The sequence below is a fragment of the Felis catus genome, chromosome E1, assembly GCF_018350175.1.
Source record: "Felis catus isolate Fca126 chromosome E1, F.catus_Fca126_mat1.0, whole genome shotgun sequence".
NCBI lineage: Eukaryota > Metazoa > Chordata > Mammalia > Carnivora > Felidae > Felis > Felis catus.
Window position 1 is genome coordinate 10,651,284 of NC_058381.1, and position 22,278 is coordinate 10,673,561.

Here is a 22,278-nt window from a genome sequence, read left to right on the forward strand (position 1 = left end):
AAACGTTGAAAAAAAAAAATAAGTTGTCAGGAGCAGCCTCGATCCAAGAGTTTGTGAAATTTCTACATTTATAGTGATTCCGGTACTTTTGTTTTCTAAGATGCCTCAAATCTATTTAATCTAGGATGGTAGGGCCGACGGGCCTGCCAGTCACCTGGAGATCTTCCTGAAATGCAGACCGGGGCGGGTCTGAGGCCGCATTTGGACTTGTCAAAAAGACTGGGCTGCAGAGGACCACGAGAGGGTAACAAGGTCAGAGAGACCTAAGTGCCGAGAGTGCTAATGCCGGGTGGGTTGTGACGAGTAGCCACTGAAATCCTTGCGTTCAACACCCTGGATAACTAGGTCTCAGAGGGTGACGAACTAGCCCAAGATCCTAGGGAATTTAGAGCGAGAGCTGGAAAGTCAGGATCCTTAGACTAATCAGAATATAAAAAGAGCATTGTCCAATATCACCCAAACCAGAGCAAACCAAAAAAACAAAAACAAAACAACAAAAAAACACAAACAGAAACAAAAAAACCCACAAAGAACCCCCGCCAAAAAAATCAACCACACAAAAACACAATATAGACCTTATTATTCCTTATTATCATTCACAGGTAAGAAAACTGAGGCCAATGTAAAAGCAATTGGCCAAACTAGGATTTGAGTATAATACGTCTAACTTCAAAGCTTATTCCTTCCACTAAGACACACACATTTTGTCTATTTCAAAGCATCTGAGACCAGACATCATGCATGACCTTCCAAACGCAAAGGACTCAAGCCTCAATCAACCAAACACTATCCCTGTTTTTCAAAATTAAAAAAAACAATTAGGTGTGTTTCAAATATTTTCATTTTTCTCACCTTCAAATTCTATTTATAGGACTTGCTAAACATGGAACTTGAAGAGTTACAAAGTATCTCAGTGAGAAAAGGGAGACAAATAGAATATGGAGGCATGGGATGCTTATAATACGTAATATAAACAACTAAAAATAATACAAAGCATATAAAACAGAAATACTACCTGCTCTCTGTGCTGCTATCCTAGCTGTGTAGTAATGAAGTCATTTGGGAAAATTTCTTTTCATCCCTTTGCATAGATGCCATCTGTGAGTTGGTCTGGAGGCTTCTATTGGGTTGGCTTGGATCAGTGATTTCTGGCCCAGCTCTCCCAGGGAGGGGAGAGAGAGAGAGGGAGACACAGAACCCGAAGCAGGCTCCAGGCTCTGAGCCATCAGCGCAGAGCCCGATGTGGGACTTGAACCCACAAACCGTGAGATCATGACCTGAGCTGAAGTCAGCAGCTTAACCGACTGAGCCAACCAGTTGGGTGTAACAGCTTCTGAAGTGCCGAATAAAGAAGCAATCTGACCATTGCAAGCTCTGTTATCAGAACTTGTAATGCAGGGGTGCCTGTGGACTCCTGATTTCAGCTCACAGTTTGTGGGATCCAGCCCCCACATCTGGCTCTGCGCCGACAGTGTGGAACCTGCTTGGGATCCTCTCTCCCTCTCTCTTTCTTTAAAAAAAAAAAATTTTTTTTTAAACATTTGTTTACTTCTTTGAGAGAGGTAGAGACAGAGTGCAAGCGGAGGAGGGGCAGAGAGAGAGGGAGACACAGAATCCGAATCTGAAGCAGGCTCCAGGCTCTGAGCTGTCAGCACAGAGCCCGATGTGGGGCTCGAACTTGTGAACTGTGAGATCATGACCTGAGCCCAAGGACGCTGCTTAACCCACGGAGCCACGCAGGCGCCCTCTCCTCTACCCCCCCCCCCCCCCGCATGTGCACAAGCACGCCTGGGTGTCCCCTATCTCAAAATAAATAAACATTAAAACACCCACACAACTTGTAATACATCTGTGTTGTTTGCATCAGCGCTGCGCATTAATATGAATCATAGTGGTAAATTAATCCCCAAGAAAAATTAACCAGACCCCTAAGGTCTCAGGAATTAAGCCGTTTTCATTTTCAACGTACATTGGCGTTTTCGTGGAGAGAAGTATGACAAGGTGGTAAATAAAAGACTTTCAGCACGAGAGTATGTCACATTGTCATACATCTGCAGGGAGAAGAATGGAAATGCAAAGAGAAAAAGGGAAACGTGCAAAATTTCTAACTGGTGAGCAAGAACCTGTTCTTGCATTTTTAAAATGCACCATAGTACCGAATCATGGCGGTGTTTATACTTCACGGGCTATATTTAAAAATGAGGTACCTGCTTAATTTAACACGGTACTATTTATAACATGCCCGCTCTTGCAACGACTTTACATGATAATAAAAGCGTTAGATGCCCAGCTGAAAATGTGCAAGGGCTACCTCGCTGTCCAGAAAAAAAAATGTAAGGGTGCTCAAACAAAAAAAGCTTAGTACTCCCCACGTTAGAGGGAAAAAAGAAGTTCCAAGTTCACCGCCCAGTTTTTCCTTGGGCTTGCCACTTGCGCCCTCTGCTGGTGAGCTATGTCCCTATCTCTGTGGTCTCTGCGTTCCTAGCGATGGTGAAAATCTCCCGCCCTGGGGGCCCTGACAAGAGCCAGGCTGCCTGCGGTTGCCACCGCGGCCCAAGGGGTGAGGATTTGCACGATCTGTTCACAGCACACAGAACACGAAATCACAGGGTCCGATAGGCAGCAGAACGCTCTTGCGTCCAAGTGCTGAACTTATGGGACCTTTCCTTTTACTAATCGATCTAATGAGGAATTTCTGGCCTTGGGTATAGTAATAACGTTGTGATAATAATATTCATATAAATAAATACCCAACACCACTGTCTATAGTGTTTACTATGTGCCAGTCGCCGTTTGAAGCACTCTCCATAAATTCACTCACTGAACCTTCTCATTTCCCCTACGAGGTAGGAACCGTTATGGGTCCCATTTTCCAGATGAGGGTGTTGGGCAGTGAGCGGGGAAATAGACTGTTCAAGTCGTACAACTGATCAGAGACCGAGCCAGGATTTAGACCCAAGCTTCTCCCCCCCCCCCCGCCCCCCAGCCCCATTTGGTACACTTGCCACGGTGCATTGTGGGAAAATGAGAAACACAGGCACAAAGACAAAACAGAAACCTGTCATCTTGCCGCCCAGAGACGATCACTGCGAATGTTTCAGCACGTTCCTTTCCAGTCCTGTGTGTGAGTGTGCGTGGGTCTGCCACTCTGTTTGGTACAGGTGAGACCTTCTAGTTCTGCGATGTGCTTAGGACACTCAAAAATATATCCGGGTTTGTCGCCGTCACTTTTGTCCCTGTTCTTCGCCCCTGTCAGTTTTGTGTATCCCCGTGGAGATGAAGTAAGCACACATCGCTCTGTTGCTTTCTGACATTCAGCTTCTAGAGTTCTCCCCACTAAGGGCAGCTCAGGGGAATGAGGGTGTAGGGACCTCTTCACACCTTGCAGCGTGTCCCTGGGCTGAGGTCACCTCTTGAGGAAGCATCAAGTTCAGATGCTTGGGGAGGAAACAGAATGCAGGCTCCCTGCTGAATTCTCAAAGCTTTGGCCACTCGTGCTCTGTCTCCCGAAGGAGCAGACTCTGTTGCCCCAGGAATATTCCATCTCTCTGGAGCCAGGGACGATGGGATGCAGTCGTGAGTCCTCTGGAGAGTCCTGCCAGGGTGTCTGAGCCTGGGGCCTGCAGACCTGGGGGGGGGGGGCAATGCTTACCAGCATTTGGGACAGAGAGGGTCACCTGGTGGGGGCTGTGAACTTCCACTGAGGCCCCAGGTGGGAGTGGCCCTGCAGGGAGGCAGCTGGGGGATAAACGGCCTTTGAGAGACTGAATATACAAATGGACCAAGGCCAGGCCATATATAAAAGTAGAACTCTAGGGGCACCTGGCTGGCTCAGTTGGTAGAGCATGCAACTCTTGACCTCTGGGTCCTGAGTTCGAGCCCCATGTCGGGCACAGGGATTACTTAAGAAAACAAAAACAAAAGCGAAAACAAAAAACAAAAAAACCCAGTAGAACTGTAACTCCCAATCTGCAGCAGCCCACCCAGGAAACCAACCCCTTGTGACGGTAACCAGCCCGGGAAGGCAGCCTGCTGTAAGTGGGACTTGTAGAAAGTCAGGCTGCTATCTCCGGTAACGATCCAGTAAGTCAAACAATAACCTCTATGGCAAATAGCCCCAAATGCCCAGGACTTGATTAACAACAGACAGCCTCCCTGATTCGTGTCCCTGCCTCCAACTTAGGACCAGCCAGGGAAAAACAAATGTTCACCCCTGACCAATCACACGGGATGCCCCAGTTCTAGGTAGCTTCCCCAGCCAAAGCTCTCCCGGCCACCACCCGCCCGCCTCTGGGTCTCTGCCAATGCACGGTGCTGGTGGCTGACTCCCTTCTATGGCAAGTTCAGAATAAATGGCCTTGGCTTTTCTCGTTTGGCTGGTCTTTGCTTATGTCCATACTCCTTCCTGTCTTCCTCCAGTCGGTCCTCCACATCAGCCAAACTCAGCTGGAAGCCAGAAGGTGAGGGTCACATTGATGGGGTCCACAGAAGAGTCACCTGGAGGGTCCTATGCCGGGTCAGACTCACAGGTGGGCTATAAATGGGCACATAATAAATGGGACACCCATGGGAGAAGTCATGTTAGGACAAGGTCCGGGACAGTGGGTCATACACACGACATACAGAAGTCACGCATGGAATCACATGGGGGGCCTCCAGGGGACCCCTGTGTGCTCCAACCATCCCCATACAAGCCACCACCAGGGGCATCCCATCCCAGAGCTCTTGGATATTGATGTCAGAGATTTTGTTCTAGAAACCTGCTCTTTGCTTGACCCGGGTCCTTCAGTCTGTGAGGCTATTTATTGAGTCCTGCCTGCCCAACACCAGGCCCTTATCAACTTTCTGTCCACACGCTTTCTGTATCCTCAAGGAGTACACCATTCATCGATACTAAGAACTTTTTTTTGACTAGATAATATACTCATATTAGGGCCAAAAAAATCTAAACAACATAAAAGTGAATGTGAAATGTTTTGGTTCCTATGTCTACCCTTTGCACCTTATTCCTTCTAACTGGTCGTTGGTTGATTTTGTTGGTTTCCGTACATTAATTTTGCACCTCACTGTCTTACTGACTTCTCTTTTTGTCTTTCGTAATTTCCCAGCTGAGGCCTTTAGGTTTTCTGTCACGCAATCATATCATCTGCAAACAGTGGTCATTTTATCTCCTTTGCAGTGTCCATAACTCCAATTTTTTCTGATTGCCTAAGTGTCTGGTTTTTATCTTTGCTCTATGACGTAATTTACAAGTGGTTTTCTTTTAAGTTTATTTATATTGAGAGAGAGACAGAGCTCAAGCAGGGAAGGGGAAGAGAGAGAGGGAGACACAGAATCAGAAGCAGACTCCAGGCTCCAAGCTGTCAGCACAGAGCCCGACGCGGGGCTCGAACTCACAGACCGCGAGACCGTGACCTGAGCCAAAATCAAGAGTCAGGTGTTAACTGACTGATCCACCCAGACACCCCACAAGTGTTTTTAAATATCCTCATTTTAGTGTGCTTTTCCTTGTTGATTTCTAAATTCATCGTAATTCGGTCAGAGAAAGTGACTTGAATGATACCTATGCTTTGGAGTTTGTTGAGATTGACTTCATGGTCGAGAAAGCGATCACGTTTATACGAAATGTTTCATGTGAACTCAAGAACATTGTTCTCCATTTGTTGTATGCAGAGTTCTCTCTCTATCCCTTTGACCAAACTTGCTTATTATTCAGATCTCGATATCTTTAGCTGATTTTTTTGGACTGCATAATCAATCAATTACCTCTACTCTCTTAGTGATTACCCTACACTTTAATATAACGTGGTTTCCGGTTAATAAGTATCCTTCCTTTCAAAAAATAGAACCTTTAACGGCTTTACTCCCAGACTAAATTTACTCTGGCTTGCATGTTATTCTTGCCCAGTATTGTACTTCTATTTTGCAAGTCCACACATTTTTTATTTTTATTTTTATTTAAAAAAAATTTTTTTTAACGTTTATTTATTTTTGAGAGAGAGAGAGAGACAGAGCATGAACGGGGGAGGGGCAGAGAGAGAGGGAGGCACAGAATCGGAAGCAGGCTCCAGGCTCTGAGCCATCAGCCCAGAGCCTGACGCGGGCTCGAACTCCTGGACCGCGAGATCGTGACCTGAGCCGACGTTGGATGCTTAACCGACTGAGCCACCCAGGCGCCCCACATTTTTTATTTTTTAAAAAATATTTATTTTTAGGAGAGTGCAAGCAAAGGAGGGGCAGAGAGAGGGACAGAGGATCTGAAGCGGGCTGTGCACTGATAGGCTGACAGCAGTGAGCCCGAGGTGGGGCTCGAACTCACAACCAGCGAGATCGTGACCTGAACTGAAACCCGCTGCTTGACCAACTGAGCCACCCAGGCACTCTATTCCTTGTGCTATTTTTATTGTTTCCACACGGTCAAGGTGTGCTGGCTATACCCACGTGTTTACCATTTCCTTTGCTCACTGGGTCCTCTTTGCATCTCAGACCTTGTGTCTGGGATTGCTTTCCTTCTCCCTGAAGTACCCCCTTCAGAGAGTCCTTTGGGGAGGGATGCTGGTGCTTTCATTTGCTTGAAAATGTCTCTATTCTTTTTTTTTTTTGTAAGATTTAATTTTTAATTTTTTTTAAACGTTTATTTATTTTTGAGACAGAGAGAGACAGAGCATGAACGGGGGAGGGTCAGAGAGAGAGGGAGACACAGAATCTGAAACAGGCTCCAGGCTCTGAGATGTCAGCGCAGAGCCCGGCGCGGGGCTCGAACTCACGGACCGTGAGATCATGACCTGAGCTGACGCTTAACCGACTGAGCCACCCAGGCGCCCCTAAGTAATCTAAGAATTCAGCTTCAGCCCAGCTCTTACTTTTTTCTTGTAGGTAATTGGTTTTTTTTAATCCCATGGTTGTTTTTTAAAAAAAAAATCTTTCCTCTCGATATTGGGCAGTTTCCTTACTTTGTATGCAGGCATGGATTTTTTTCCTTATCATGCTTAGGAGGCATAGTGCTTCTTGAGAGTGAGGACTCATGTCTCGTATCAATTCTGAAAAGTTAGTAGCTATCATTTCTCCAAATACTACCGCTCCCCTACTGTCTCTTTATGTCCCTCAGGGAACTCCATTTAGGCTGAGATTAGACATTTTCATTCTATCCTCAATATCGCTTTATCCCCCCCTCCCCCCATCTTTTGTATCTTTTTCTGTTTGCCTTCGGTGTAATTTCTTTAATTCTGCCTTTGTAGTCGTTATCCATTGCTATACGGGAAATTAACCCCAAGACTTGGCATCTTAACATTTATTATCTCACATAGTTTTTTTTTTTAATTTTTTAAATTTTTTAATTTATTTCTGAGACAGAGAGAGACAGAGCATGAGCAGGGGATGGGTGGAGAGAGAGGGAGACACAGAATCTGAAGCAGGCTCCAGGCTCTGAGCCATCAGCACAGAGCCTGACGCGGGGCCCGAACCCACAAGCTGTGAGATCATGGCCTGAGCTGAAGTCGGGCCCTCAATCGACTGAGCCACCCAGGCGCCCCTATCTCACATAGTTTTTGAGGGTCAGAAATTCGAGTGTGGCTTAGCTGCTTGGTTCTGATTCAGGGTCTCGCGTAAAAGTAGAGTCGAAATGCTGGCTGGGGCGCACTCATCGAGAACTTGACTGGGGATTACTCATGAGGCTATTGGCTGGAGACTTCAACTCTTCATCAAGTGAGCCTCTCTGTAGCACATCATGAGGGTTCTTGCAACCTGGCAACTGGCCAACTGGCTTTCCCAGAGCAAGGGATCCAGAGAGAGGCAAGAAACCACAGTTCTTTTATGACCAAGTGCCCAAACTCACACACCGTAACGTCTACTTTTTTCCTACTTGTTAGATGAAGGGCATTAAGTTCAGCCCATACTCAAGGGGAAGAGAATTAGGCATCACCTTTTGAAGGGAATGTCAAGATTTACAAACGTATTTTGAACCACCAAAATATTTTATTTCATTCTTATTTTTTAGCTCTGTCTAATCTGCTAGATAACACACCCATGTATTTCTAAAATCGAATATTCACTCTTTCATTTCTGGAATTTTCTATTTTGGTAGTTGAAACATATCAAGTCGTTTTTATTGTCTCTTGTTAATTTCTTAGGCCACTCTTTTGCTTTACTTATTTGTTTGTTTGTTTATATGTTAGAGAGAGAGCATGTTAGTGCGGGAGAGGGGCAGAGCGAGAGAGACTGAACCTCAAGCAGGCTCCACACTCAGCACAGAGCCCAACACGGGTCTCGATCCCTCGACCCTGGGATCATAACCTGAACTGAAATCAAGAGTTGGACACTCAACCAACCGAGCCACCCAGGCGCCCTAGTCCTTTCGTTTTCAAAAGATTAAACCCACCCATCTGTGCATTCTGTATCTGAGAATCCCCATATCCGAAGTCTGTGGATCTGACTTTGCTGGTTCTTACGCAGAAGGACTTCTCTTTTGATTTATTTAAAATAAAATGCGAGTGTATTTGGACTGGCACTTTACGTGTGCGAAAAGGAGAAGGCCTGGTTAGAGAATGTATTTCTTTCAGAGAGAATATACCCCTGCCAGCTTGCTGTGGGTCCTAATAACCCAGGAAATTATAAACTAATGTTTTGACTTGCACGTTTGGGTCTCTGCAGGCAGAGTGAATTCCGACCGGAACCCAGGTTTCCTATTAGACTCCATGTACTCTCTAACCAGATTTAATTAATGTTAACGTTTGGGTATGCTTGTTAAAAAAGAAAAAAGAAAAGTAAGACTCTGTCCTCCATCCCTTCTACTTCCTCATTCCCCAGAAGTAACCACTCTCCTCCAGTCGGTGTGAATAATTCCCATCCACATTTTAACAAGGATACGTAGCATCATTAACATATACAGTATGTGTTGAAATATTTAGGCAACTGCTTTTTTTTTTCTCTATGCATCCCTTTACTGGTGGACAGGTAGCACTCTTTTGTTTTTGTTTTGTTTGTAACTATTAACAAACCGTATCGAGGTGAATACCCAGGCCTTACGGCTATAGCCAGACCCACCGAGCTTCTGAGCGTGGGGAACATTTGCGGCGGAAAGAGCCGGTCAGGACACGCAAGGAGACACCTGCAGAAGGCACCAGACCTTGGGACAAGGGCCCCCTTTCTGGACGAGAGGCCCCTGCAGGTGTGAAGTCAATCTTCCGGCAGGTGGCGTTGCCAGGGGGCCCAAGTGCGTTGGGGAGGGGGAGGGGGAGGAGACGCGGCTTTGCAGAGGCGAGGGTGGGGTGGGTGGAGGATGGGGGTTGGTAACCCCGGGGGCCCGCGATCAACCGAGGCGGGGGTGGCAGGGCGGCCGCCAGGGCGCGGTGGGGGGGGGGGGGGGGGTCACTCTGAGCTTGTCGCCGCGCCTCCTGTCGGCCGCCGCAAGGAACCTCTGCCTCTCGCAGTCGCATTTATAAACCCCGTATTCGCGATGCGAGGAAAAAGAGCGGGATTTTCCGCCCGTTGGCAGTGTGACAGCGCTCGCCGGAGGCCGGATTTCTCCCCTCACGGCCTTTGCGGCGCTTCCTGCGGCCCTCCGTGGTTGGCGAGGGAAAAAAGGCGACCGTGACCCCGACGTGACTTGAACACGCAACCTTCTGATCTGGAGTCAGACGCGCTACCATTGCGCCACGAGGTCACAGCGAGCAGACGACTCTGCGTCGCTAAAGACCTCGCCGCGCCGGCACGGTCCCGCGGCTGGGAACACCTAGGCTCCGAGACGCGGTCCCCCCGGCGCGCGTCCGAGGGGAGGAGCTCGAGCGGTCCGCTCCTCGGCTTCCGGGAAACCGGCGCTCGGCGGCTTCCGAGCCCGGGCTGGGCGCCGCGGCGGTGGGGACGTGGCCGCGGGGGCCGGGCGGGTGGCGGCGGGGCGGTGGGGGGTGTGGAGGGGGAGATCGGAGGCGGCCGGGGTGGGGGCGGGAGCGGCTCCCGAATTCCGCGGGGCGGACTCGCCAGGCCCTTCGGCCGCCGCGCGGAAAATGGCGGCGGCCGCCGCGGCGCGGGTTCGAGGACGCTGCTCCCCGTGGCCGCGACCCGGCGGGGCCGGGGCGGGGGAAGGAAGACGGGGCGCCCCCCCGCCCCCAGCCGGGACTGTGCTGTGAACTGTAAAAGGAAACATCTTCTTTGAGGAGGGTCAGCACAGTATCTGGAAGAGAGCATCAGAGCCGCCGAAAACGCCGCCATCCAGAGACCGCCACTGCTGACGCTCGTGTGCATTTCTTTTTGCAGAGTTTTACCGGCTGTGTGTGATCCCCAGTATGTTTTTGACCTTTGACTCGATGAATGGAACGCGGAGCGAAAAGTAGCCGCACGTTTGCACGCAGTGTAAATCCTTGCTTGTCTGGCGCCCGGATCGAGACAGGGAACATCAGCGTCCCCCTTCCGGTCACTTCAGATTCATTTTTGAGATGGGATTTTATGGCACATAACAGTTTGTCGGTTTCCTCGCTTGTCGTCATCTTGTCCGCGTATTTTAGTTGATGTTTTCTCCTAGCATGATTTTAAGGGGCTCATGGTCCACCTCTTGGGAGTCTTAAGTCCCTGCTTTTGGACAGTACTTTTCCCCCCTTTATTAAGAAAAATAAGACTATGAAGTGAGTAAGCTCTTGAAATTAAAAAAAAAAAAAAGCCATTAGTAATATACACCGCTATCCTTGTCTAGGAACATGAAACATCAATCGATTCTAAATACAACACCCACAGGGCCTGGTGTTTTTCAGAGAAGGAACGACCTGGAATGGGCCTCACTATAGGAGGGAAAGAGGAATGGTGTCTGGGGCTCTCAGTGAAGCCAGTGGGGGTGAAGGGCATCTCACCATCCTGGTTATTCTGGTAGCTAAGACCCCCCCCCCCCCCCTCGCCAGAGGTTCTCCATGTCAAACGGGATAGGAGTCTTGGCATGTGCTTGTGGCCAGGTGTGAGCATAGCGGGCATTTTAACAGTGAGTCCCGAGGCAGCCTGCCAAGGGTGTCAGAGAAGCAGAGACCAGAAGGTTCTATGGATGTCCCCAGGGCCAGGCACGAGTCAGCTAGCCCCAGGTTACTGATTACATCTACAGATATCCAGACGGGAGTCACTTCCTTATTGCTTTTGATGGCCTGGGGGTGAATTGTAACTGGGAAGGAATGTCAGCTAGGGAGTGGTGGAAACAGCTTGGCCTTGGCCACAAGGCAAAGTCACTGAGAGAAGCCAGTGCCTTTTCCACCGAGGCCAAGAGTCCAGAATCTACTGGAAGAAATGCTTCACACCCAAGGCAAGACCAGAGACACTCTGGAATCCCCCTGCTCAGATTTTTGGATACACCTGTCATGTCCCCGCCCTCCTGGGGACCAGGATGTGGAACCAAAGGCCAGTTTCTCTAAACTACAGTGTGGTAATGCAATCAGACGAAGGGACTAAAGAGATTTGGGCAGATATAATTAAAGGGTCCTTTTAAAAGTTGGACGCCTGCTTGCCAGGGCCAACTAAAGTGACGGGAGTGAGGCAGTTATGCTGATGTGCAGGGCTGAAGCCTCCTGTGTACAATTTTGATACTTTGTGTATCTTATATATATATTTTATATATTGCATTATTCTTAAATTTGTCTTGACTGCTGAGTTTTTTTGGAGCCACCCACACTTGTATTTTGCACGGGGGGGGGGGGGGGGGGGAATGCCTCATTTGCCTCACCATCATCCCAGCCTGCGGCTCACTGAAATTCTGTGACTGCCAGAAATCACACAGAACTGTTTTTTTTTTAACCTTAGAACCAAACCCTATTAACACACACACACACACACACACACACACACACACACACACACTTCTGTTTAAAAATACATAAAATTTCAAAATTACGCAACAGTCATTGTCCAGTTAAACACAAAAAGAAGGTAATCACCAACATTAGCAAGGTGTGGGGAAAACGGTGAATATTTAGAATTCACGAAATACTGGAACAGAATGTAAACTGATACTAGCTATTTGGGTTGTAATGTAGCAAATGCTTCTGTCCAGGCATTTCCTCTTCTAGAGAATATGCACTAAAAGAAACAGTAGTCAGTAAAGTGTCTGACTTTTGATTTTGGCTCAGGTCATGATCTCTTGGTTCCTGACATCGAGCCTCACATCCGGCTCTGTGCTGACCGTGCAGAGCCTGCTTAGGATTCTCTGTCCCTCTCTCTCTGCCCCTCCCCTGCTCTCTCTCAAAAAATAAATGAACATTAAAAAAATAAAATAAAGTTAAGGGTGAATGCAATGATGGACCTTCAAGATTGTTCTCATCAGAACTGTGTTTGTAATAATGAAGCACCAGGAGCCATCGTGACTGTTCTCTTGTTCAAGTTCAGCCTGGATTTACAAGGGAGGCAGGGAAGCTGGCCCTGGAGTGAGTGAATACACAGGGACACTTGACTAAAAGGATGTGGCAGCGAGAACTCCAGAAATAACTGCTACGGAGAAGGAAGGCTGCAGAAATTATAGCAAGGGCTGCCTCACCCCTGAGAAAAACATGTTAACTTTGGCTTCTCCGTCTCTGCTTCGTGTGGCATCATCTCAGACCCAGGCAATTGCTCTCTTAGAAAAACTTTTTACTTGGCTTCCATTTTCCAAGGGGCTGAAAACGTTCCAACTCTCCAAAGCCCGTCAAAGGCGTCCTAGATCTTTCTGATCTACACATTCCTTTTCCAGCAAATGCCAACCGGGACCTGAACGCTGAGAGAAGGGTGATACTCTGTGGAGTGGGTGTCCTCTCTGTAACGCAGCTCTGGGGAACAGCCTCATCGCAGGCTGGGTTCTTGGGGGTGACACCTGTGAAAGGAAACGGGAGGAAGCCGACCCGGAGGAGGGTGGGGGGAGCTATCAGGTGGCGATACAGACCTGCCAAGCTGTGGGGTGGCTCAGGACAAAGACTGCCTGGCGGAGGAACCCCGGGTCACGGGTCAGGGCCACTCCGGGAGGAGTGCAAGCTGTAGCGGCCAAAAGCCAACAGCTGGAGGCTGTCTGCTTGCTTTTCCACTCTTCCGAAGGAAAAACACCCTGGAAACTGGTAGAACATTTAAACTTTCACTGGGAGCCAGGGTGGCGTAATCCAGGACCTTAGCCTCCTGATTAACTGACAGTAAGTAAAGGCCACTCCTAAATCAGTGACGGGAGATGGAACTTGAGTCTGGTGGCTGCAGAGAGGCAAAAACACTGCAGATTGGGGGCGGGGGGATGGAGAGGGGAACTTTAGGCTTTTTTTTTTTTTTTTTTTTTTTTACTTTAGGCATTTTTTTAAGGCATTTCGATTTTCGTGGTAATTTTATTTTATGCCAGATTATCATTCTTTTTTTTTTCTTTTGAGAGAGAGAAAACGAGAGGGGGAGGAGCAGAGAGGGAGACAGAATCCCAAGCAGGGTCCACAGTATGAGCCCAGAGCTGGACGCAGGGCTCAAACTCGTGAACCCGTGAGATCACGACCTGAGTCAAAATCGAGTCGGGCGAGGAGGTGGTTCAGGTGACACCAGGGAAATTTGGCTCACTAGTCAGGTCTTGAATTTTTTTTTTTTTTTTAAGTAAGCTCTGTGCCCTTCATGGGACTTGAACTCACGACCCTGAGATCAAGGTTGCATGCTGTACTGTCCGAGCCAGCCAGGCGCCCCTGGGCTTGAATATTTTTCAATGGTTTCATTAAAAGTTTGCCACATTTTTTCATGGCCAGAGGGGACTGGGGCAGCATGGATACCCTTTACATTGGAGAAATGGAATTCCGGAAGCTGGAAGGTTTATGTCTGTTGGCGTATCAGCTGTGGGTGCCGTCTAGCTAGTCCCTATGTGACAATAAACGTGACTTTCTCAGTTTGTCTTTGCCCCGTGTGACCACGTGGGCTGCACTTGTCTCTGGAGATGTTTTCCAGCCTCATTTTACTAAACCCAAAGGCCCTGCTTACTGATGCTCACCAGGCGCACCTGAGTGGCTCAGTCGGTTGCGTGTCTGACTTTGGTTCAAGCCATGATCTCACAGTTTGTAAGTTCAAGCCCCACACCTGGCTCGCTATTGTCTATGCAGAGCTCGCTCCAGATCCTCTGTCCCCCTCTCTCTGCCCCTCTCCTGCGTGTACTCTCTCAAAAATAAATAAAATGTTAAAAAAAAAAATGCTGACCAAATGCATCTGATGGAAACTGAGGCTTAGTGAGTAGGGGCTACGTGCAGAGATAGGCCTCACTGGCAGGCACGGCCCTGTCATTCCGTCAACGGCAAGATGGAGACGCTGTCTTTTTCGGACTACAACAGAGCTCTTCTAATATGGGGTATAGTTTGTGACTGTAAAAAGGAGAGACTTGTTCCTATTATCAGAATTTAATGGTGGAGTTGAAATGTCTTCAGCGACACAAAGACCAGGGTCACTGTGAGGAGATCCACTCCACCAAGGAGTGAGCAAGTATACGAAGGTGGCTGGGGGTCAGGACAGAGGTTCCAGGCCTGCTGTCCTTGCCACCTGCCAACTGTGTGACGTCGGACAGGTCACCCAACTTTGCTTTGCCATAGACACCTCAGTTCTAAACTGGGAGCAGTAGAACTCATCTCAAAGGGGTTGTTGTTAAGGATTCAGCAAAGCAATGCTCTACCAAGAGATTCCAGACAGAAGTGTTTGGTTCCTAATATTAAGCGTGACTACTAGGCTTCCACAGACGTGTCAGAATGGAGAACTTGGGTTGCGTACAGAGCTGACCAGCATGGAAGGAGATGTAATTTAACTTAGCTCTGGCTTCTCTGTAAGCATGAGTAGGAACTGAGCTTGCTGTTAATACTTACTGTGGCATCATCTAAGCCAGAAGACAGCTATGGTCCTGGCCCCTTTTCCCACTTTACATTCTCAGATTGGTTTTCTCTAATACATATTGCTCTCGTTCTCTGAGTAGGCTGTAACGGACTCCAGTCAAGTCACTTTAATTGCAGGCTCCGAATATCCACAGTGTAAACTTCCTGTGTTATTGGATGGATAGGTCACCACATATTGGGGAATCGTCACCACAAAATGTTTCATAAACCTACTCTGAGTGGTCTGGAAACTCACCTTGTATGTTATCAATTACTTTTCCTGAGGGCCTACTATGTCTCTGGTGCCATAGTAGTTATTTGATATTTTACTTGGCTTCACCTTTACAACAAATCTGCTCTTGAATTCTTCTATTGTACAACTTGACCTTCTTTGGTGGTCTTTATTCATTTTTTCTTGTTTTGTCGTATATGCGACGACTTCCTTTAAAGAGCCTTCTGCTGGTCCCCCTCTGTTCCCCCCTAAGAGGTTTTCTGCTTTGGGCTTCCATTCATATTTTGACAGTATTATAAAGCCTCTTGCATTTAAAAAAAATTTTTTTTAACGTTTATTTATTTTTGAGACAGAGAGAGACAGAGCACGAATGGGGGAGGGTCAGAGAGAAGGAGACACAGAATCTGAAACAGGCTCCAAACTCTGAGCTGTCAGCACAGAGCCCGACGCGGGGCTCGAAATCACGGACCGCGAGATCATGACCGGAGCCGAAATCGGCCGCTTAACCGACTGAGGTGACCCAAGCCACCCAGGTGACCCAAGCCGCTTGCATTTTTATGGAGATGGTTTTGAACATTTAATCCGTTGTCCGGTCCATTGATATCTTCTCTTTCTGATGGGACATTTTCCCGAGAATAATATAAAATAGAGACTCCCAAAACATTTCAAGAAATTCTGGCCCAGGACTTAGGTTCCCCATCTCCCCCAGGATAACAATTAGCCAAGCAATCCACGGGTTCCTTAAGAGACGGACCTGTACTCTCCACACCTTTCTAAGCACTGCTTTGAGGTTCTGATGTTTCTTAGCCAGCACGGGCTCAAAAAGGCAACCTGTCTGCTCTATGAACACTTGTAGCCACTCTCAAGACCTAGTTCCTCGTTCCCTATTTTGATTTTCCTCTATAGGGCATGACCCTTATTTTCGTTCTTATACCCTCAACTCAGTTTCTTCGATAGATGTTTCCAAAGATTAAATGGGTTTCAGACCAAATTTGTTCTAGAAGCTCTAGAGTTGTCCAGCTGGCCAGTGGCCTGCACCGAGGACTTCTGTGCCTTCGCCCGAAGACATCGTGTGGCATGGGGGTATGGCCACGAGGGAAGGAAGCAACCGGTGCTGCACCAGCGAGGCTGGGGGCTTGGAGCGGAGGCAGTGGTGGGCCCGGGAGTCGAGTCCGGATGGGCGACGGCCGAGGATGGGGCAAGGAAATCCGAGGTCTGAGGTTGGGCCCGAGTCCCGGAGGCGCGACAGACCAACGCTGCCAGCTCAACAGAGCGGGTGCGGAGGGCCTAGTGAGCTGGGTCCTACCGTCGGGAGCCGAGACACCGACCGCCTCTCTGCCCGCCCCCTTAAGCCCAGGGTTGGACCTGCGCCTGGGCTTTTAGCCCCATCCCGCGCCCGCCGAGCCAATAGGCGGCTGAGGTTCCACGCGCGTCACAATGGGCGTCTGTGACGTCAAGGGGGTCACCTCGCCACGTGACCCCACCCCCGGAAGTCCTTCACGAAATTCCTCCTCCTGACTCCCGGTACTTTTCAGCGGCCGCCTTCCTCTCATCCCATCCCACACGTCCTCCATCCGTTCAGAATCCGATGTCGGTCCCCGGCCCGTCTTTACGCCACCGCGGGAAGAGGAAAACTCCTCGAACCCGCTGTACCAGCGCCAAGCTGCCTGTCCCGGGGCTGCTTCCCCGACGTCCAGGGCGCGGGTTGAGTCGCAACCCGGACGCCAGCTAGAATTCCCGAATCCGAGGGGACCTCCGCCTCTGCCTCGCTGGGCTCTGACCACGCCCCTTCCTAAGCCCCGCCCAGGGCTTGCGGGGAGGTTTCCGTGGCGACAGTAAACAACACTCAAGAGCTGCGGGAGCCACACCGCAGCCCTGCTCCCCCAACCCACGCTCCTGCAAATAAGGTGATCGAGAATGACAGCGAAGTTGTTATGAACTGAAACCGGGACACATGGGGGCCCAGGTGGGGGCCAGGCCGGGGAGGGCCCGCCTGGGGGTCCAGGACACGTGGGCTGTGGTGCCAGGGTCTGCAACCCCCGGAAGAGGCAGCAGCAACTGGAGAACCAGGGATTGAGATCTAAGGGAGCAGACGTGCAGGTGGAGCCGGATGTTGCGTGGGCCCAGGCAGCAGAGGTGGGATAAGACACCGGGAGCAAGAGGGACTCGTTCAAGCAAGACCTTGTAGTGTTTTCCTAGGAAGGAGCAGGCAACCTGCACGGGCGGGGGCTCTCCCAGGCTAGGAGTAAGAGCGGCGGACAAGTAAGCATTGCGTGCTGGAGGGGGTAGGGGGTGGGGAAGGGGATAGATTTGTTTTTACATCCACAGAGTTTAAATTAAAGGCTAAATAGTTCTAGAATCCTGTATTAAAACAGCATCCCAGACCCCCCAGTCCATTTCTTTCTCTCGCGGGAAGCCATTTTCAGAGTTTTGTGCTTCTTTCTTTGTTTCTGTGCACCCCACGTTTATTTCACCTTCTGTTGTCTTGCCTTCTGCCTGAGCTGTGGGATCTGTGCGTGTGCCTCCTATTTACAAAGTGGATGGCTCCGTTAAGTTAAATATTTTGATGACAAGTTTTGATCATAGTTTTCATTCCCTCTGACACCTTGTTTTCGTGAGCTAGACAAACTTTGCTTTTACTCATAGTTTCTTTGTGTAGATCTTGTGCTGGTTACTTTTTTTAACTTTTGTTTTTTTAAGTTTATTTTGAGAGAGTGTATGTGAGCGGGGGAGGGGCAGAGAAAGAGAGAGAGAGAGAGATAACCCCAGAAAGCAGTGCTGAGCTCCTTGGAAGCAAGGGGGCGGGGGTCGATCCCATCAACCAGGAGATCATTACCTGAGCTGAAATTCAGAGTCCGTGGCTTGACCACTGAGTCACCAAGGCGCCCCTGGTTTCTTTTAAATAATATTTTTGTATTAGGTAAATTCTCCTGAAAGGGCTTCTTTGCCAGGGATTGTTTTCCTTCTCATGAAAAAAAGGGGACATGATATATTACAGCTATGTGTCTTATATGGTAGCCTCTGGCTACTGTATTGTGGTATTTAAATATAAATGTATTCACACCTCGACGATATTGTTTTTCAATTCATGAACATGAGTTATCTTTCCATTCTTGTACGTCTGCTTTCATTTCTTTCAGCAATGTTCTGTAGTTTTCAGTGTACAAATCTTTTTGCCTTTTCGGTTAAGTTTATACCTAAATATTGTATTCTTTTTGATGCTGTTGTAAATGGAATTGTCTTCTTAATTTCCTTTGGGGATTGTGCATTGTTAGTATATAGAAATGCAATAGATTTTTGTGTGTTGATTTTGTATCTTATTACTTTGCTGAATTCGTGTATTCTAAGTTTGTGTGTGTATTCTTAAGGATTTTCAACATATAAGATCATGTCATCTGTGGTTTTACTTCTTCCTTTCCCATTTGAGTGCTCTTATTTCTTTTTCGTGCCCAATTTCTCTGGCTAGTATTACGTTGAATAGAAGTGGAGAGAGAGGGCGTCCTTGCCTTGTTCCTGATGTTGGAGGAAAAGCTTTCAGTCTTTCGTCATTGAGTATGTTCACTGTGGGTTTTTATATATGACTCTTATTGTGTTGAAAGGGGATTGAATGGGGCGCCTGGGTGGCGCAGTCAGTTAAGCGTCCGACTTCAGCCAGGTCAGGATCTCGCGGTCTGTGAGTTCTAGCCCCGTGTCGGGCTCTGGGCTGATGGCTCAGAGCCTGGAGCCTGTTTCTGATTCTGTGTCTCCCTCTCTCTCTGCCCCTCCCCCGTTCATGCTCTGTCTCTCTCTGTCCCAAAAATAAATAAACGTTGAAAAAAAAATTTAAAAAAAAAGAAAGGGGATTGAATTGGTCAGATGTTTATTCTGTATCCATTGAGATGATCGTGTGTTTTTAGTCCTTTATTCTGTTAATGTGCCATATTACACAGAGTGATTTTCAAATGTTGAACCATTCTTGCATTCCAGGAATAAACTCCATTTGGGCATGTTGTATAATACTTTAAATATACTGCTGAATTCAGTTTGCTAGTATTTTGTTGAGGATTTTTACATCAATGTTTATTAGAGATATTTTGGTCTGTAGTTTTTTTTTTTTTTTTTCTTACAGTATCTTTGTCTGGCTTTGGTATTAGGACAATGCTGGCCTTGTAGAATGAGTTAGGATGCGTTCCCTCCTCTTCAGTTCTTTAAGAGTTTGAGCAGGATGGTGCAAGTTTTTCTTTAAAGCTTTTTTAAAAAAATTATTATTTTCAGTAGGCTCCATGCCCAACAGGAGACTTGAACTCACAACCCTGAGATCAAGAGTTGCATGCTCTACAGACTGAGCCGTCCAGGTACCCCGGTATAAGTTGTCCTTTAAATGTTTGGTGGAATTCACCAGTGAGACCATCAGGTTCTTTGTTGGGAGGTTTTTTTGTTTTTGTTTTTGTTTTTTGATTGATTTAATCTTCTTACTAGTTTATCATCTATGGATTTTCTAATTTTTTCTATTTTTAGTGTTATTAGCAATCGGTCCATCTCATCTAGCCTATCCAATTTGTGGGCATACAGATGTTCACAGTACTCTTATACGTTTTCTTTCTGTAGAATTGGTAGTCACATCCCCACTTTCATTCTGAATGTTATTTATTTTAAGTAATTCCAGCTAACGGTTTGTCAATTTTGTTGGTCTTTTCAAAGAACGGGCTTTTGATTTCATTGATTTCTCTATGGTCTATTCTGTCTGTTCAAATCTTCACCATTTCCCTCCTGACAGGTTTATGTTTGCTTTACTCTTTTTCTGGTTTCTTAAGCTGTAAATTTAAGGTTGTCCCTTCAAGATTTTTCTTTATTGAGGAAAAGACTTTTTTATTTAAAAAAAAATTTTGATGCTTGTTTTTGAGGGAGAGGCACAGCGTGAATGGGGGAGGGGCAGAGAGACAGGGAGACGCAGAATCCGAAGCAGCTCCAGGCTCCGCGAGCTGTCAGCACAGGGCACGACGCGGGGCCCGAGCTCACCAACTGCGAGATCATGACCTGAGCCGAAGCCGGACGCTTACCAGACTGAGCCACCCAGGTGCCCCTCTACACCACTCATCTTAAGACATGGAACAGAATCAGTATCTTTGATGCTTTCTATGTGCCCCCCCTCATTGCATCTCCTTCCTTTACCTCCTCGCATAATCACTAACAGGCAATTGATAATTACAAAATTAAGGACACTCATCCTTCAGAGGTAGTGATTGAAGGAACTCCCCAAACTGCTGGGTCATAGGGCATGGCCACATACAGATACTAAGTCACGTCTAAATGCATTCCAACATGCAACAACACATGCCTTCACCTCTGTGTAAGAGAACCCCGCCTTAATTCCTTGCAGACTTCCTGTTTAAATGTTTCTTTTTAGGCTTTGCTTCTCACCTAGACAATAGTAAAGAACAATCACTCCTTTCTTCCGAATTATAGTTCCCTGCATATGTGTCTTCTATCTCCGGATTGACAGTGTGAGTCACATTTGTCCCTGCTTCCCTTTGTTCCCTGCTCAGGTGCAGAGTCCAGAGGGAGTCCTGCCCCAGCCTGTGCAACTTGCCGCCTTTCTTTTAAGGGAGGAGTTTGGGTCGTGCTTTCAGGATGCCACTCTCCTCTTGGAAATACGCACTCAGATGCTTCCCTTTGCATCTTCTCTCCCACTTTACCCACACATATGTTCAGTCTTTACTGTTCATTTTGTAGATCTGAATTTGTAGCTGTTTCCCCTGCATTTTTGGAGAAAAGAAGTGGAATAGGACCATCTTAAACCCAAAACAGCCTGGGAAGCATTTAAAAGAAAAGAAAAAAAGATAACTCAGTCCAATCCCAGGCTTAACAAGGCAGCATTTCCGAATGGAGCTCCCAAGCCTCTGTATATTTTATATATAGCCTCTGTATATTTTATATTTATATATTTATATATATATATATATATGCTTATTTATTTTGATATTTATATATTTATATATAGCCTCTGTATATTTTATATATAGCCTCTGTATATTTTATATATATATATATTTATATAAAATATATATTTTTATATATATATATAAAATATATATATATATTTTATATATATATATATATAAATGCTTATTTATTTTGAGAGAGAGAGTGCGTGTGTGTGAGCAGGGGAGGGACAGAGAGAGGGGGAGAGAGAATCCCAAGCAGGCTCTGTGCTGCCAGCACCATGCCCGACTTGGGGCTCGAACTCACGAAACCACGAGATCACAACCTGAGCCTAAATCAGTCGGATACGTAAGAAGCATCTGTATTTTTAAACAAGCATAAAGCCAAGTTTAACAACCACTCAACTAAAATGCCTGTGTTCGATTTGAGTCATTTTCTCTTTTATTCTTTCACGGGCAAACATTCCTTTCATCCTTCGAGAAAAGACTATTATTCCTAAATACTTCCTGTGTACATTAGTCTTCTTGTTGCTATTATCACATATTAACACAAATTTATCATCATCCTTCTCTGGAGGTCTGAAGTCCAAAATCAAGGTGTTACCAGGGCTGCATTTCTCTTGGAGCTTCCAGGAGAGAATCGGTGTCCTTGTCTTTCCCAGGTGCAAGAGGCCTCTGCATCGCATGGTTTGGGGCCCCTTCCTCACGTCACTCCAGTCTCCTTGCTTGGGTGATGGTATCTCCTACCGGTGATGTGTCTCCATCCAGATACTCCAGCATAATCTCCCCTTCTCAAGATTCTTTTTTTAAAAAAAAAAGAATTTTTTTTTTCAACGTTTATTTATTTTTGGGACAGAAAGAGACAGAGCATGAACGGGGGAGGGGCAGAGAGAGAGAGGGAGACACAGAATCGGAAACAGGCTCCAGGCTCTGAGCCATCAGCCCAGAGCCCGACGCGGGGCTCGAACTCCCGGACCGCGAGATCGTGACCTGGCTGAAGTCGGACGCTTAACTGACTGAGCCACCCAGGCGCCCCTCAAGATTCTTAATCGTACCTACAAAGTCCCTTTTGCCATGTAGGGTGACGTATTCGTGTTCTAATGTCCTGACGATTAGATGTGGATGTATTTGTGTTTTTTAAAAATTTAATAATATATTTTATTCAACCCAATATTCTAAAATACTACCATTTTGATATGTCATCAATAGAAAACATTATCAATGACATACTTTCTAGTATTTTTCCCCTACTAAGTCTTTGAAATATGATACATATTTTACACTTAGAGCACATCTCAATTTGGACTAGCCAAATTTCAAA

At 47.1% G+C, this 22,278-nt stretch overlaps 1 long non-coding RNA gene and 1 other non-coding gene across 5 annotated transcripts in view; one reads left to right on the forward strand and one right to left on the reverse strand.

Moving 5' to 3' along the window:
* Window positions 1–9,589: 9,589 nt before the first annotated feature.
* TRNAW-CCA lies at window positions 9,590–9,661 on the reverse strand. Its single transcript has one exon. It is a non-coding gene; the product is annotated as a tRNA-Trp (tRNA).
* Window positions 9,662–16,283: 6,622 nt separating this feature from the next.
* The window catches only part of LOC102901275, a 72,152-nt gene continuing 66,157 nt past the window's right edge, over window positions 16,284–22,278 (forward strand). For 2 of the 4 annotated variants that reach the window (XR_006589373.1, XR_006589374.1), the window contains exon 1: window positions 16,284–17,298. This is a non-coding gene — a long non-coding RNA (uncharacterized LOC102901275). The remainder of the gene's footprint in view (window positions 17,299–22,278) is intronic. The other 2 variants (XR_002148892.3, XR_891027.4) reach the window with 1 other exon arrangement.